This window comes from Thermobia domestica, chromosome 4 (genome assembly GCF_964235325.1).
Source record: "Thermobia domestica chromosome 4, izTheDome1.hap1.1, whole genome shotgun sequence".
NCBI lineage: Eukaryota > Metazoa > Arthropoda > Insecta > Zygentoma > Lepismatidae > Thermobia > Thermobia domestica.
The window spans coordinates 12116986-12133985 of NC_137457.1; the positions used below are offsets into that span (position 1 = coordinate 12116986).

General features: G+C 32.8%; 1 protein-coding gene across 9 annotated transcripts in view; it reads left to right on the top strand.

The window, feature by feature from the left end:
- LOC145683720 (uncharacterized) overlaps positions 1-17000 on the top strand; it is a 425859-nt gene that overhangs the window by 187520 nt on the left and 221339 nt on the right. The window lies entirely within an intron of this gene.

Below are 17000 nucleotides of genomic sequence, written 5' to 3' on the forward strand. Positions count from 1 at the left end.
TTGTAACTCTTTGATTAGAAACTCTATTTAGACAACACAGATTAAACAGTCAACTGATAGATTAAATTTTTCATTAGAATATGAGCTAGGGTATCATTAGGATATATTATCAGTTTCAACACTACCAGAAAGCTACAACACAAAAGCTAAATTGTTTAATCAATTTAGAAATAGTTAAATCAACTTAGTTTCTATCCACATTCACTTAACTAAAAATTGATCTAAATGTATTATTTATAAAATTATGCAAAGCATTTTCTAAATTTTAGGCTCAATTATTAATAGTAATAGATCATGTAACATGAACAAAAATTAGCTCTTTCAGAAATTTATTTCCTTTGCTTAAGTAAACAAGGCTCTTTTAGGATCTTTTTAGTGGCTTTTCGTTTAGTAACACGATATAAAATGTACAAGCCCTATCGTTTATATATATATATATATATATATATATATACGAGGTGAATTCAAAAAGTATGGAACTTTTGGTTAACAAAAATGCATTTATTGACCTGGAAATCCGAAACACTAATCCCCTTCAAATTAGTCTATTTAGTAATACAAACTCTTCTCCCAACTCCCGCCATTGTTGGACACACTTCTGAAATACAGATTCTGGAATGTGTAACGTTATTTATTCTGCTACCTTACATTCCCTGATTCCAAATGTATATATTGAATATTTATACAGATCACGAGATAATCATGAATTACACAACACAGTTATGCACTTATATATATCTATATATATATATATATATATATATATATATATATATATATATATATATATATATATATATATTCACTTTCAACATATATTGAGTTTGTCACATTAAAATATTATACATTCTGTCATTACAAGATTGTTCTTCGTTCTGTCTATCTTTCTTAGTTATCATAACAACAACACCAAACAGATAAACAAGTTGTCATAGCAACGAAATTAAGAAATATCTCAACACGATACAAACATTTAAATTATTTCTTTATATTTTTCTTCTTGTTCTTAATTGCTTGTGCTTTTAAAATACCACTTTTGCCCTAAATATTAACAAGATTTAGTAAGTATATACAAATTATACATTATCGTTGTAAATGGTGATTAACCATGCCGTTGCGCGTTCCGCATTATGCCTTCTCTTGACTCAAATCGGGTCCCTTTTAGTGGCATTTTCAACTTACGAAATAATCAAAAGTATTACGGAGCTACGTCGGATGAGTAGGGCCTGTTTGCATTGTCTAGCATGTCCTGTGCAATGTCCAGACGCCATTGCTTATACTCTATTGTCAGCAGCATCGGTACAAATTTTGCAGATACTCTCCTCATCCCCAAATTCTTGTTCAAAATTAAATGTACTTACCCGATGCTTACCCCTATATCAATCGCAATTTCTCAGACTGTAATACGGCGGTCCTGCAAGACCACAGTCTGTCCACATACGCAAGACATTGTCATTCCGGCTTGTTGAGGCCTAACTGAACATGGTTCACTGTCCACTGCGGCCATCTTTGAAGCGGATGTTCCACTCCTTTATACGTGAGGTGCTCACGGTATCGTCCTCAAAAGCCTGTTGAATTTTGCGATGGTTTCCGCTTAGGTATCACGAAGCTTTTGGTAACCTTTGATGCAATATCCTGTCATTTTACCAAAAAAAAAGATGAAATTCGGCGACTGCTCACTGCACGTCTTCACTCGTTGGCCGACTGCCAGCGATTAATGCTTTCTTAGAGCGGTATTTTTTTTTTTTATTTATTAAATATACAACACAACAGGCTTAGTGCCCAATTATAGTGTTGTTTACACACAGTAAATGTTACATACATAAAATTCTTCATTATTTCTATAGAAAATTTCTTGTTTTGCATATGATCGGAACCTGTTTTCTGATAAACTAAATACATCCACTTTATCAAACTTAATTACAATGTCATTATATAACGTACACAGCCTCCACATAGGGGATTTAAATAATATATTGCTTCTGGCTTTCGCACAATAAAATGTAAATGTATTCTCTACTCTGGTTTTGCAACTGGGAATCCGCAGTGATATTTTCGAGACCAACTCCATACTTATTATTTAATAACTTGTATAAGAATAACAATTCCAACATCCATCTTCTTTTTTCTAAAGTTAGAAAATTAAAATTGTTTACTAGATCATTGTAGGAAAAATATTTGGGATAAAAACTAGTTTTTTTTTTGTATGTAAGCATTTTCAAGAACTTTCTTTGAATACTTTCTATTTCTTGAGAGTATTTTTTATTATTGGGAGTCCATATAGTAGAACAATATTCTAATTTTGATCTAACATATGTAAAATAAAGTGTTGCTAGCGTTGCCTCACTGAAAAAGTCTTGCCCTATTCTGTACATTAAACCTAAGTTTCTATATGCTCTGTTTGTTATCATATTTATGTGTTGATTGAAATTCAATTCAGGATCAAAAATAACACCTAAATCTTTAACAGTACTTGGCCTAGACAGTTTGGTTTCTTTCAGTCTATAGTCAAAGGTGATGGGATTTCTTTTTATCGTGAAAGAAAGGGATTTACACTTGGATACATTTATTATTAATTTGTTGTCATCGCACCATGTTTGAGCTCGGTGTAGGTCTTGTTGTAGTTGTATGCAGTCTTCAGTTGAATTAATTCTGGAATAGAGATTCACGACTGCGCATGAGTATTCCGTATTCCCTCTACATCTACACTCAAAAGAGTATTCCGCTCTTCATTGGTTTAAACGAGAAAGAATAAGGTTCAATACTTTTTAAACACTCCTCGTATATATATATATACAGGGTGTTTCAAAACAACACCGACAAAGTTTAAGAGGTGATTCATGACACCAAGATAAGACAAAAAGTATAGATCAACCCGGGTGCACAAATGCTTCCTTTTGGAGTTATAGGCTGCCGAAAACATGAAAAAATGAACTTTAGAGACCCATAGCTCCAATACTATGATACCTATCGTAGTCGGGTCAAGACTTCACTTAGGAACTAGTATGTGCCTTATCCAAATATCCATGTTTCAAACTCCTGTGGTACTTCCGCAACAATTTTTATAGAGGTAGTTGGTGAGTATTCCCAATTATATGTCTGTAGCTGAACTCCCTCTATAAAAATTCCTTCGCGAGTACCTTAGAATTCTGAAACCTATATTTTTGGATATCGCACGTAAGTGAAGTCTTGACCCGACTAGGGTAGGTCCCATAGTTTTGAGGCTATTTACCTTTGAAGTTCATTTTTTCATGTTTTTGGCAGTCTATAAATCCGAAAGGAAGCATTTGTGCACCTAGGTTGGTCTATACTTTTTGCCTTATCTTGGTGTCAGGAATCATCTCCCAAACGTTGTCGGTGTTGTTTTGAAAGACCCTGTATATATTCTATAACAAAGTGTTGATGTTGATAGTATAGTCTCAGAATAAGACATTACTGTATTCTCATGTAGTTTAGAAACATTTTTTGAAATGTAAATATAGTCAGTCTCTGAAGAAAATTAAAGAAGTTGTATTCATAGATTTAAATTTAAAAAAAAAAATAAATATTGGCTGCAATGTATGATTTTATTATATTGCCAACAGAAACGTATTCAAGAATTCTTATTACAGGTGCCTTGATTTTAGCCATACTAAGCTGAAATGTTGAGGTGAAGAATAAATTATTTTATAAATAAAAGGAGAAGAAAATTGAAGACAGGGTTTAAGAGTATTAAATATATGTCACCCTTAAATTTGACAATTAAGAGATAAAGCAACTGTAAAAAATAAAATGAAATCTTTATATGACATTTCTTAATTACATTATTTCGATGAAGGGAAACTAATAATTAATGCATATATATATATATATATATATATATATATATATATTATATTGCTTTATTCTGACTTTTTGACTTGCAGAATAATGCTCTGTGATCCGTGGGTGCCATTTTGAGAACACCCTATATATATATATATATATATATATTAAAGGAAATGGAAGTGCTTTTTCAAAACCCACGGACACTGTTCTTGAATCTTTCCGTACATTATGCTGCCAATGGTTATAGAATAGAATAGATTAAAATGTTTTATTAGTAATTAGACAACATAATGACAATAGACTACGTCAAGAATAGTATTTAAATTGTAAAAAAAAAACTGAAATGTAAAACAATAACTATTACTAAATGACAGTTGATAACTAATTAAAACTATCACTAACTAACAACTAAACTATAATTCTTAAGCAATACAATGTGCAATTTATACTTCACGTATTTACATTAATGGCACTATCACATAACAATAAACAAAAGCCCATTATTACCATTATTATAGGGTTAAGCACATTAATACATCTCTCATATTCGGATGAAGTTCTGTAGCAGTAGTAGCAATAGCAATAGTAGTAGTAAATTAGCTAATAACAGGTTAATTGGGTATTGCTACCATGTTTTGAATCCTGTAAGGAGGTATGCTATCTACGGAACTTTACCCTCAAATTTTTACCAGTTGACATTTACATTTTTGGATGTCTAGCTACAGTGTATATCACTCAAAATTTCACGTTTTGATGTTAACGAAATGTAGTTCTAATAACGTAAAACCTTAGTTACTTCATTACGCTATTAGAAATTCTTACTTAGAACATAGATACCATACTATATTCGACAAATTGAAAGGAAAATTATTAAGATTCTAGTTTTCAGTTGGTGTATGAGCAGAAAATGCACCAACTTTCTGCATTTAATTCTATGATTGCTTCCACATATAACACAACTAACTTTTAATTTCTAGTGATATAATTAATTCAATCTTTTTCTACCATATCACTGCATTTACTAATTTGCATTTATATAATTAATTTAAATTTGTTTTAACGATACTTAATGTCTTTCGTAATATGATTAGTGCGAACTATGTTCTTATTTCTAAACAGATACGGACATTTATATAAAAGGAAGAACTAGAAATTAGCAATTGCAATATTAATTGTCGTTAGCAACTAGCAATTACAATGGTTTCTATAAAGCCATTGTGTAGTTTAAAAATCTTTAATTAAGTAAGGCTATGGTAAAAGTGAAGTTGTACTTAAAATCCAGAAAATACTGCAAATGTTTCTTCAAAACCTTACAAACATGTATGAACCAGATTGATGTTACTAATTTTGTCTTCTGCTAGTGAAGCCGAATCAGTACTGGAAGCATCTAAAGCACTGCCTGTTTCGCAAAATTGAGAAATTTTATTCAAGTTTTGATTTCGTTACAATGGAATTTTGTGCAACAGGATATTACTGAACAAGCCTTTGCTGTACACTGTTTACGACTTTTGAACTTTAAGAAACGCATGTCTCATGATACATACAAGGTTATTCCGAGAAGTAGTAGGACTGCAATTTTTAAAATTAATTGATTGCAATTTTCACACATTGACTTAGTTTTCAAAATATGTCCCTTCTGCATCAACATAGTGCCTCCAGCGATTCTGCCAATCATTGAAGGTTCCCTTTAACGCAGAAACTGGAATGCTCTCCAGCACCCTTATTACAGCCGTTTAATTGGCCTGGACAGAGCCATGGTGCCGTCCTTTCATGACCCTTTTGTGTCCAGGGAAGAAGAAGAAAACTACAGGAGCCACATCTGGGATGTAGGGTGGCTGGGGAAGCAGTGTGAGGCCATGTTTGGTCCGGAAGTCCTTGACAGCAATTTTGCACAAACTTTTTTTCACAATCTTGTGCAGAATAGTTTTTGGCAAGTTTAATTGTTCTCACATGATCTGCATACTCAATCTGCGGTCAGAGTTGAAAAGATTTCGCGCTTTATCAGTAATACTATTAGTCATCCAATAGCTATCCGAAACCTTGCTTAACTGACTCTGAAAGCCAGCAATAACGCCATCGTTTAAGTTCACTACAACCAATATTATTATGTATAATACTTTAAAACTTCAATGTCATTCCAAATTGCTCAATAGACATAGCTTTCCAGAAACGCACCTCATAATCTGTTAGGAAACAGAAGCTACTGCATTTCTTAGTGTTCGTAACTATATTTATATAATGTGTTGAATTCCTTGAGTATTAGAGAAACGTGCACTTCATGTGTTCTTCAACGCCTCTCTAGACACCTGCGTTTTCCTTTAAATTAGAAAGAACTGTCAAAATTTTAAGTTTTCAACATGAGTAATTCACTCAGCATGATGAATCATACATTGTTTGAATTATTGCAAAGTCCACTTTTAAAAGAAAAAGACAAAAATTAACATGTGAATATACTAAGGGAACTTTCGATTCAGCCTTTCTGCTCTCATTTTTCCCAGGATACATTGTAATCGGTAGCGTCACGTGGAGGTATCGCAAGGATGTTAGAAAATAGAGGATCTGTCCATACCATAAAATCGTGAATCTATACGTCACAGCCATACGTATCCCACGATTGGTGATTTTCTTATGTGTGAAAAGTTATTTCGGGTAATTTGTTCTCTCTCCTATTTGTGCACCCATACTTACAGCATGTAACCATTGTATAATATAAATCTGAAGCAAGGACTTAAATAACAATAAACGACAGACACATGATTTTCTTACTCGTGAAAGGTTATTCCGGGTAATTTCTTCTCTCTCCTATTTGTACACCCATACTTACAGCATGTAACCATTGTATAATATAAATCTGAAGCAAGGACTTAAATAACAATAAACGACAGACACATGATTTTCTTACTCGTGAAAGGTTATTCCGGGTAATTTCTTCTCTCTCCTATTTGTACAACCATACTTACAGCATTTGACCATTGTATAATATAAATCTGAAGCAAGGACTTAAATAACAATAAACGACAGACACATGATTTTCTTACTCGTGAAAGGTTATTCCGGGTAATTTCTTCTCACTTCTATTTGTAGAACCATACGTGCAACATGTAACCATTGTATAATATGAATCTGAAGCAATGACTTAAATAAAAATAAAAGACAGATACGCTACATGTCAACATATAAAAATCACAATATTTTGAGCCAATATATAAGGCAGAAACGAGAGCAGTCAATTAGACGTGCCAATATTAGATTGTTTTTCGGCTTCATTCAGTTAATAGGATGAAAAGGCAGATCCTCTATTTTACAATATCGCGAGATATCTTTCAAAAGAACAAGTGAAATACTCCAAACGCAATTACGCTAGTTGGTATACTGTTTCAAGATAGACAAAAGTCCCCCCACATGACGTCACAGACAGGAAGCCAAACAGAACGCTAAAAGCGAACTGAGGTTACCTGTTATTTTATATACCTTGGGGTAGCATTACATTAAATAATTGGTCACTATATTGCTAAAAGGTAAGAGTTGAAGCATTTTCGGAATATTAAATTCATAAACAAGATCCAAATGAAGTGTATAGTATATTTAACATTTCTTATTATATATTTCTTCTCTCAATACAACGCCAAAAGTACTGAAGTACTGCTGAACACAAGTTATAAGATGTAACAAAATGTCAGAATTATGTGTTCTACAGTGACGAAGATGACCAACTAATGCTATTACAGATAAATCTGTAATTTCCCACACAATTAACACATAAAATTTCTAAATGGTGGATAATTTAAAACAATCCCCGGCAAAAGAGACCAACGGTAGGACATCGTCAATTATAAAAAATTAATTCTGGATATCGATAGATATATTATTATGGTTATATATTAGAGATAATTTTCTTTAGTTTTCTATTATATTAACATAATACATTATTCAGCTATATGAAAAAATGTCTGTGTTTAAAATGAAGATGGGAGACAAGTGATAGAATTTTCCCTTCTTTTTCGCTTGCAAACAAAATTAAGCTTTGTTTTTATTTTCATCTATATAAAATAGTACTAAACTTTGTATGGTAGAACTAATATTGAAATTTCTCCATTATACTATATTGTAACAAAATAAACCTGACCAAAACTTCAACACGCACCATACAGTCTGTGTTGAAGAAATAGTCAGTGTTTCCTTTGTTATAATATCCTATCCAACGTCATGGATAGTGTTGTTATAATACTATATCTGAATGAAAGAAATATTGAGCAATATAATGGAAATCTTAATTTGATTAAATAAAATATTCATAATTGAAAAGCATCTGTTAATTACTGAGAGTAAATGATCTGTTCGATTTAAAGTAATTTAAAAATTACGTTTATTTTTACTAAACTTCGAAATAAAATATACATGAATCACAAATTGTTTTCAATGAATGAAGTTTTGTAATGTCAATAAAATAGTCAAATAAACTTTTTTTTTTTTTAATTCTGCAGTTCATTAATGTTTAAGGAATACAGTGTGTCCGTGGTAGAGCCCTTACCTCTGGTTCGTGGGGTCCCTGGTTACGTCTCTGGTGAAATAAATTTGTGGTGCAGAACATTGCTTCCGTGGGTTTTCTCAGATTCCATGGGAGTCCCGTTTCCACAAATTGTTCTATCATCATTCATTTATCTTAATCACCCGTCTCTCTTAGGCTAAAGGACTTCTTCATGGGACTGAAAAAATTCATTTTATTAATGTTGAAACTTTTAAGTCAATGTTCCTTTTAAAATGGTACATATACTGTCCAATTTTGCGAAATGAACTTATGCCAATCATTACAAATTGACTCCAAGTTTATGAAAATGTTTACACATAATTTAAAATAATATTATTTTCCTTTTGTTGCAGATATCCTTTATTTTTAAACTTCAAAATAAATTGTATGCAATGTATCAGTAGGAACAATAATTAATTTCCTTGCATCAATATTATAATTATATTAAAATAATTTTCATACTCATTACTTGTGTTCAATTAACTTACTAGTTCTAGAACTATGAAAATGTTTAATAGAAGTATTCACAAATAACTACCATTTACTTCTGACCGTAGCATCCAATTTTTATTTTATATACGAGATCCATCTTACTACTGTCCTCACATCTGCATCTAGGTTTTGCTAATGGTTTCTTTCAGATTGGGTTCCCAGTTAAAATTTTGAAAGCATTTCTACTTTTTTCTATTTTGAATATATGAGATGCCCTTGAACGTTATAGACTTAATTACCTTAACAATATTAGGTAAATGGCAAAACTTATGCAATGTTTTTGTTATGAAGTTTCTGCCGTTTCCGACTCCCTTGAGACCAAATATTCGCCCCAGAACTTTATTTTCAAATACCTGTCTGCCTTCTTCTCACAAAGTAAGCGACCATAATTCGCAACGAAATTGCACAACAGGCATTATTGTTACTTTTAACTTCTCAAATTCTTCTATAAAATTCACAAAAGCAAAATAATTTTGAACTGAGAAATAACTAGAATTCCTTGTTTTCATGTAACATTTATTTTTTTCTTGGATATGAATCTGATCTGCTAAGTTGATCCTGGATATTTCAAAGTGACTAATTTGTAAAAGTATAAAAGTATTACTTTAAGGTTTTCATGTTCCTGCAGACATAGAAAAAAATATATATATATTTCTTTCTATTGACCCCGTACCTTTTCCTATCGGATTTACATCATCAGCATAACTTGATGAGTACATTCAACTTTAGAGCCTGATTGCTATCTTTAATTAGCCTCACAATGCATTACAGAACAAAATTGAATAATAATGGTTACAACGCGTCTCATTATTTCTAGTTATTCTTGGCATGAAAACTCGGGGAGAGTGTCTTCTACTTGGACCTTAAATTGAGTTTCATTTGAACATATCTTTATTAATCTAACTAGCATTTTGGATATACCAAATTCGGTAAAAATATTGTATAATGTTTGTCTCCTAGCCTAGCAATAGGCCTATGGTACTACATTCCCATATCTTATCGAGTATTTGGCGAATGGTAAATATTCATCTGGTTTATAAAAACTGATCTATTTTTGCCTAAAACAACATTAATAATCTCCAATAAATTCATCTGCGTATGGCCTCAATCTTGTTAATAGCGTATATAAGTGATTTTTTTTAATCAAAAGATCCAATATGTTACAATCAAAAATTTTCTTCTACGCTTTATATCTGGAGAACTACATATAGTTAGCCAAACCCAAACTATCACTTAACTCAATATGATGTGTATTGCGTAAAAGATACGAAAACTCGATTTAGGCGCCACTCAAAAAATTTGTGGCCCCTGATCCTAAAACGCTTCAAAAGAACCAATGTATTTCAATCAAAAATATTATTTTATTCCTTATATCTGGAGAACCCAAGCCCAAACCATCACTTAACTCAGTATGATGTTCATATTGTATAAAAAAAAAAAAATACGAAAACTCGATTTAGGGGCGTTCAAAGATTTTATAGCCCCTGATTCAAAAACTAATTACTGGCCAAGATCGCAATCTTTTGATGCATTTTTTGAATCATTCCTAAAATTCTTGGCCAAGATCGTAATGTTTTTATCCATTTTGTGGATCACTCCTAAAATTCTTGTTATTTTATTTTTCTTCAATTGCGTTAATTAATCTTTTATATTAAATGTAAATGAGGAATAAATTATTATTTTTATTATTATTATTGTAAGAAGATAATTCTCATTCATTCATATCTAGTAACAAAAGATCGGCTCGCAAACGTCTTCTGACAACCTTTGAATGTTTAGTAATTTTGAAAAATGTGAATAATTAATGAAATAAATAATACTTTTATGAATCGACATTTTCATCAAGATCATGTTATTACGAAGGACAGATGGTGCTTCATGAGGACAGATAACAAGCTGAGGTAAGAATAATTAATTATTGATTGCTTTTCCTTCCATTAGGAGGAAAATTAATAAATAATCATTATTGTAATTTAGAATTAAAATATTGCAACATTATTTAATATTAAAACACCATTAGAAGATAAATTATTGTTAGATCTTTAGCAAAATAAATTTATTTCAACTTAAATCTTGGCAAAGAACAAAATTTAATTTAGAACACGAAGATTTAATATCATCTACCGTAAGACGGGGTTACTTTGCATTCCAAGGGTAACTTTGTGCACAAAATATGAAAAGAGTTGCAGAGTCTTCTGTCGGTATAACCATGAACTGTAAAGAAAAAGTTTCAACTGTCACCATAAGACAGAATATCTAACTAGGGTTTGTTGTTGTACACTGAGAAAAGAAATTGTATGTGGTGTACGTAAAAGAGTATGTTACATTTGTAATTCCTGTAGTTTTTGAACTTAACATACAGCAAACGTATAACTGAAAATGTGTGTTTTATAATACTTTCTGTATAAGTGTTCCATCTATACATACTTTCCGTATGAAACAATATAGGCGACCAGGATCTCACATACAAATGGACGTATATAACATATAGCTGACGAAGGTAACATACATATATATATGTAATATAAGGAAGACTGTTAGATATCAAACATACTGTAACGGCATGATGTAACATCTAAGCGAAGTGCCTATGTACCATACGGATAAAGTATCTTCCGTACTGATTTCTGTAGTGAGCAAGAGGATTCCGTATATTAGTACAATATACGACTGTCCGGAGAACTGATTTTTCTCAGTGTAGAGGTATGGAAAGCAGTCACTGTAAAGGCCCACAAAATTTGAAAGATATCACCTACAAGAATTTCCGTCAAAGTTCAGTCAGTTTCGTAGAATACTAATGTGTATAATGGTACTTTGAAGCAATAGTTGAAATTGAAGTGTGAAACGTTTTAAAGTCATAAGAAAATAAAACTGGGAGAAAGCGGTTTCAGCCTCTAATCGAGATAATTTGCACAAGTCCAAAGTAACCCTTATATAGGAAATTACCACTGCTATACCTCCTGTCAATATTAACAGACGAAAATCATATTCACGAAGAAATTAAATGTCGACTAAAAGCAGGGAATTCGTGTTACAATTCGGTTCAAAATCTCTTGTCGTCGCGAATTCTGTCGAGGAATTTGAAGCTTAAAATATATAAAACGATAATCATGCCTGTTGTTCTGTATGGTTGTGAAACATGGTCGCTTACTCTGAGGGAAGAACATAGACTGAAAGTATTTGAGAACAGGATCCTGAGAAGAATATTCGGACCCAAGAGGAACGAGAATGGGGAATGGCGGAAGCTTCATAACGAGGAACTACATAGTTTATACGGTTTACCCAACATTGTTAGGGTCGTCAAGTCTAGGAGGCTTAGGTGGGCAGGTCATGTAGCTAGAATGGAAGAAAGTAGAAACGCTTTCAAAGTCTTGACTGGTAGACCCATAGGAAAACGACCATTAGGAAGACCTAGGCGCAGATGGGAGGACAATATTAAGATGGATCTCGCAGAGATAGGAATACAAAGTAGAAACTGGATGCAATTAGCTAAGGATAGAAGTCAGTGGAGAGCTTTTTGAACGCGGCACTGAACCTCCGGGTTCCATAGGCCATAGAGTTAGTTAGTTAGTTAGTTAGTTATACCTCCTGTCTTTTAATTTTTAGGTAAATTTCCTATTTAGGTAGATGCCGAAATGGATTTCTTGTTGTAAAATAAATTACGAACAGTTGTGGATCCCGAAAAATAATTTGCAAGGGGCTTCACTCAGAAAGACTTCTTCTTTTTTTTTTTTTTAATTTTATTTTAGAAATCAATAGACTTTTGAGAAGGCTTGAAGCTTATACTCATAGAAATGAATAACATAAGATTTCTTTTTAAAAAATGAATTCATGCAATTTGGTTGGGCTTCAGCCTGAAAGCGCCAAAACCCGTAAATATTCCACTGATTACGTTTGGGATGATATTCTTGGACCAAAGAGCAACGGAGGCAAATCAGTTTACTGGATTTTTTTTCTGTTCCTGAGTTGGCATTTTTATGGGACATATGCTAAATTATCAGAATGTGATTCCTGTGCAGGTACCAGAAAATACATAATTTTCTTTACAAATATCGGTAATTCATACTGACACCGATACCATCATTCTAATATCAATATTTGTAGACTGTATGCAAGAAGTGAAATGTATAAATACTGAAGGAAAATCGTTGCACAGAGACATTATGTTCGTGTGGTGAACATACTTTTTTGTATGTGGTGCAGAGCTTCCTCATGTATGGGGTTACTTTGCAACAAAATTTATATTTCAATAACTGTGGTCATACTGAATGTTTACCAGCGTATTTGCACGAATGTTGTCCATATATATCTAGCTATTATATGTTTAAAATACAGTGTTCTAAATCATTACGTTTGTAAGTCACATGCGATTTTGTATAAAGTTCCTCACATCTGGTCCAAAGTAACTCCGTCTTACGGTATTTATTGTCCTCAGGATGCACCAATAAAATTTTCACACAAGCTATAAAAATATTTATTTATTGTATTGTTTCATTTATGTATTAGTAAATGTTAATAGCTGTAAATTTATAAAATTCAATGAGATCTTCATTTCAAAGTAATGTAAGAAAAAATAAGAAATTTATTGAAAATGAAAAATTAATACTTCTATTACTCTGGTACAGACTAAGCCAAAGAAAAATACAAGAAATTTATTGAAAATGAAAAATTAATACTTCTATTACTCTGGTGCAGACTAAGCCAATCATATTATAATAAAAATAGACTAAACGCACTTTAAATAATTGGCTTCTTTTACTTCTAATGAAAGACTAATTTTCATAATTGATTTGTTATGTAATCTTACTAATTTATTATGGAAATTATTTCTGCTTTCCTCTAAGGAAGTACTTTCAATTTCAAGGATTATAAACAAAAGAATTCAATTTCAGATAGTAAGATTATATAGTCGTAAAAAGCTTTTTATTTACATCATATGCACTTAGAGTACACAGGTCTGCAAAAGAATACTTTTTAAAAATTGTTTTAACTTTAATAGGTTATTTGAATCTATATTTTTAGCGCTGATTTCAAAAATAAAACCTGCTTTTTCCATCACGTAAGGTTTTCAACAAAATTTAGTAGTACTTTCAGAATAATTAGCAAAAACTTTTAACAAATTTTGTTTATGTTATATTTTATAAATATTTTAATTAACACAATTTTAGTGCATTAAAAATTTAAACATAGACATTCAACATAGTTATCATGTTTATAAGTCATTATAGAAACGTTTACTCTTTCCAACAAAATTTCTTTTAGTGCTTTTTCTGTTGTGAGTTTGTTGTGGATCATCCCTCTTCAACATCCAACAGTAATCGGCTATCATGTTTGTGTTCCATCTTCCTTGATATCTTTTTTCACAAGATTTGTTGGAAAGTAGTCAAGGTGTGAACGGATAAAGTGGACTTTCATGCTCATGTTACTCCCCAACTGCTTGAAGTTTTCCAACATATCGGCTACAATATACTTACATTACCATTGGGATCCCAAAGCGAAATGATTGTTTCGTACCTTGACTTCACTGAATTAATTCTTCTACACAAACTGAACAAACTTTGAGTCGGACCCAGGACTTGTCTTGTTTCCCTAATTTAATTTTAAAATAAGCATAGTAAATCTTTTTCACAAAATCAGTAATATTTCGTTGCTGCTTTTTCACTGTATAATTACCACAAATGTAACAGAAACAATCTGGCAAAGTAACACATCCTCTAGAAGCCATCGCTAGTACTATGCAGAACACAATAATGAGGAAGAATTTCGACTTTATGAAAGAAAGAAAGGCATGAGTACAGCACTGAGTCTAGAGAAGCGTTTAATAAGACCTCTGCATTTCTTTCTATTGTTCTCCTATCTCCATAATCTGCTTGCTAAATGTCAGGTTATAAAAATTTTGACTAATTCTGCGTAGATTAATCACTAACCCTCTCGTCTTTAGTGTAAGTGGTCCTGGGTTGGATCCCTAGAGGACACTTTCTGTCAAAAAGATGTAAGGGCTTTTCAAGGTAGCCATCTTCAGTGAGGTTTTTCCTGGGTTTTCCTCATTCCCACCAGGCAAATGCCAGGACAGCTCCTAACATAACCTTTCCAGGCCACTTCTTTCTTTCATTATTCCCTTCTTCCTCTCAAATTCTCCGGATAGATGGTCACCGAGATACATAATCTGTCATAAGTGACGGGCTAACATGGCCATAGATACCGAAAGCCCCGAAATCTAATTCCTAATCCTTATCCTAGTGACGGGCTAACATGGCCATAGATACAGAACCCAGAAATTTAATTTATAATCCTAATCCTAGTGACGGGCTAACATGGCCATAGATGCCGAAAGCCCATAAATCTAATTCCTAATCCTAATCCTAGTGACGGGCTAACATGGCCATAGATGCCGGAAACCCAGAAATCTAATTCCAAATTCTAATCCTAGTGACGGGCTAACATGGCCATAGATGCCGAAAGCCCAGAAATCTAATTCCTAATCCTAAACCTAGTGACGGGCTAACATGGCCATAGATACAGAAAGCCCAGAAATTTAATTTATAATCCTAATCCTAGTGACGGGCTAACATGGCCATAGATGCCGAAAACCCATAAATCTAATTCCTAATCCTAATCCTAGTGACGGGATAACATGATCACAGATGTCGAAAGCCCAGGAATCTAATTCCTAATCCTAATCCTAGTGCCGGCCTAACATGGTCATGGATGCCGAAAGCCCAGAAATCTAATTCCTAATCCTAATCCTAGTGACGGGCTAACATGGTCATAGATGCCGAAAGCCCAGAAATATAATTCTTAATCGTAATCCTAAACATTCAGCGCAGATAGATTGTTAAATCTGTACATATTAACGGATATAACATACATATATTTAAAATTGTAATCATTATAAAGTGACACCCATATTCTTGATTTTCACTATACGTGGAATTATCGTTGCGCTTATATTGTACTGGAATTTACTAACACCGATATGCTTCTGTAGCCACCATAATTTCTTATATGAGTTACATATTGCGGATAGGATGATATCCATTGTTAGTAGAAGGTAGGCTTATTTTATCTTAAGAAGAAAAATATAGACGTACTAAAATGGTTGAACTCCAGTGGAAATAATGAAATCAGAATGATTTTTTTACTGTTTTCCACTGGAACCGCAGTATCGTAACATGTGTCCTACTTTTCCTCTTAAGATTAAATATTCCCACCTGCTACTGACGAAGGATAGTCGTATATTCTAATCGAAATATTTAGTACATACCAGAATTAATGGTGATTACTGGAACATGCTATAGGTTAGTAAATTAGAATAGATGTTCCTTACCCCTTTTACAATCCACAGTACGTTTTCGTACCATAATGCAGTGTTGCCTTTAACTGCATATTTAGGTCCTATAACAGGTATTATGGCAGGTTTTTTATATTGGACCAAACATGGACCAAAAAACATCCCGGATGCGTTTTGGAACCGGATGATCAAATGGGACGGGAGGGAGCGTGACACCACATTTTCCTCTTGAGGCAATTTTCAAAAATTTTCCACCCTTAACTTACAAGAAATCATATTGAAATATTGCATACGCTTTGTGTACACCTCTAACTATTTATCACCATTTTTGAGTTCTCTATGTGAACCTGGGCCCTGGCTCGAGGGGCCCAAAAGTATCAAAAAGGGAATTTTCCTGATTTTCCTAATTTACCGTTTCTGTTGCATGATTTGGACATGTGAATGATACACTTTGAAAGGTTGCTTTATTCTGAAGAGAATGAGGTATGAACCATGATCCAGGGACAAATAATCTTGTTTCAGGAAGATTGGTCATCTTCAGATTTGATTTTTAAAAAATTCCCGCCCTTAGTTTTCAAGATATCACATTGAAATTTTGCACAATTATTGCGTTCCCCCGTAATTGTGTATTTTTTCAGTAATTTTAAGACCCCTACATGAACCCCCATCCAGATCAGAGGGACACAAAACTTTTGAGAAAACGTTATTTCCGAAAAAAACTTCCGGGTTTCCCGATTTTCCCGTATTAGGTGTACGATACTGACAAGCTAGTGGTACGGTTGGAAAGGTTGTTCTATTGTGAAACGAACGAGGTACAAACCATGATCCTACGGTAAATAGCAATGAAGCAATACCTGTTTGACTGAAAGGTTAAAATTTACC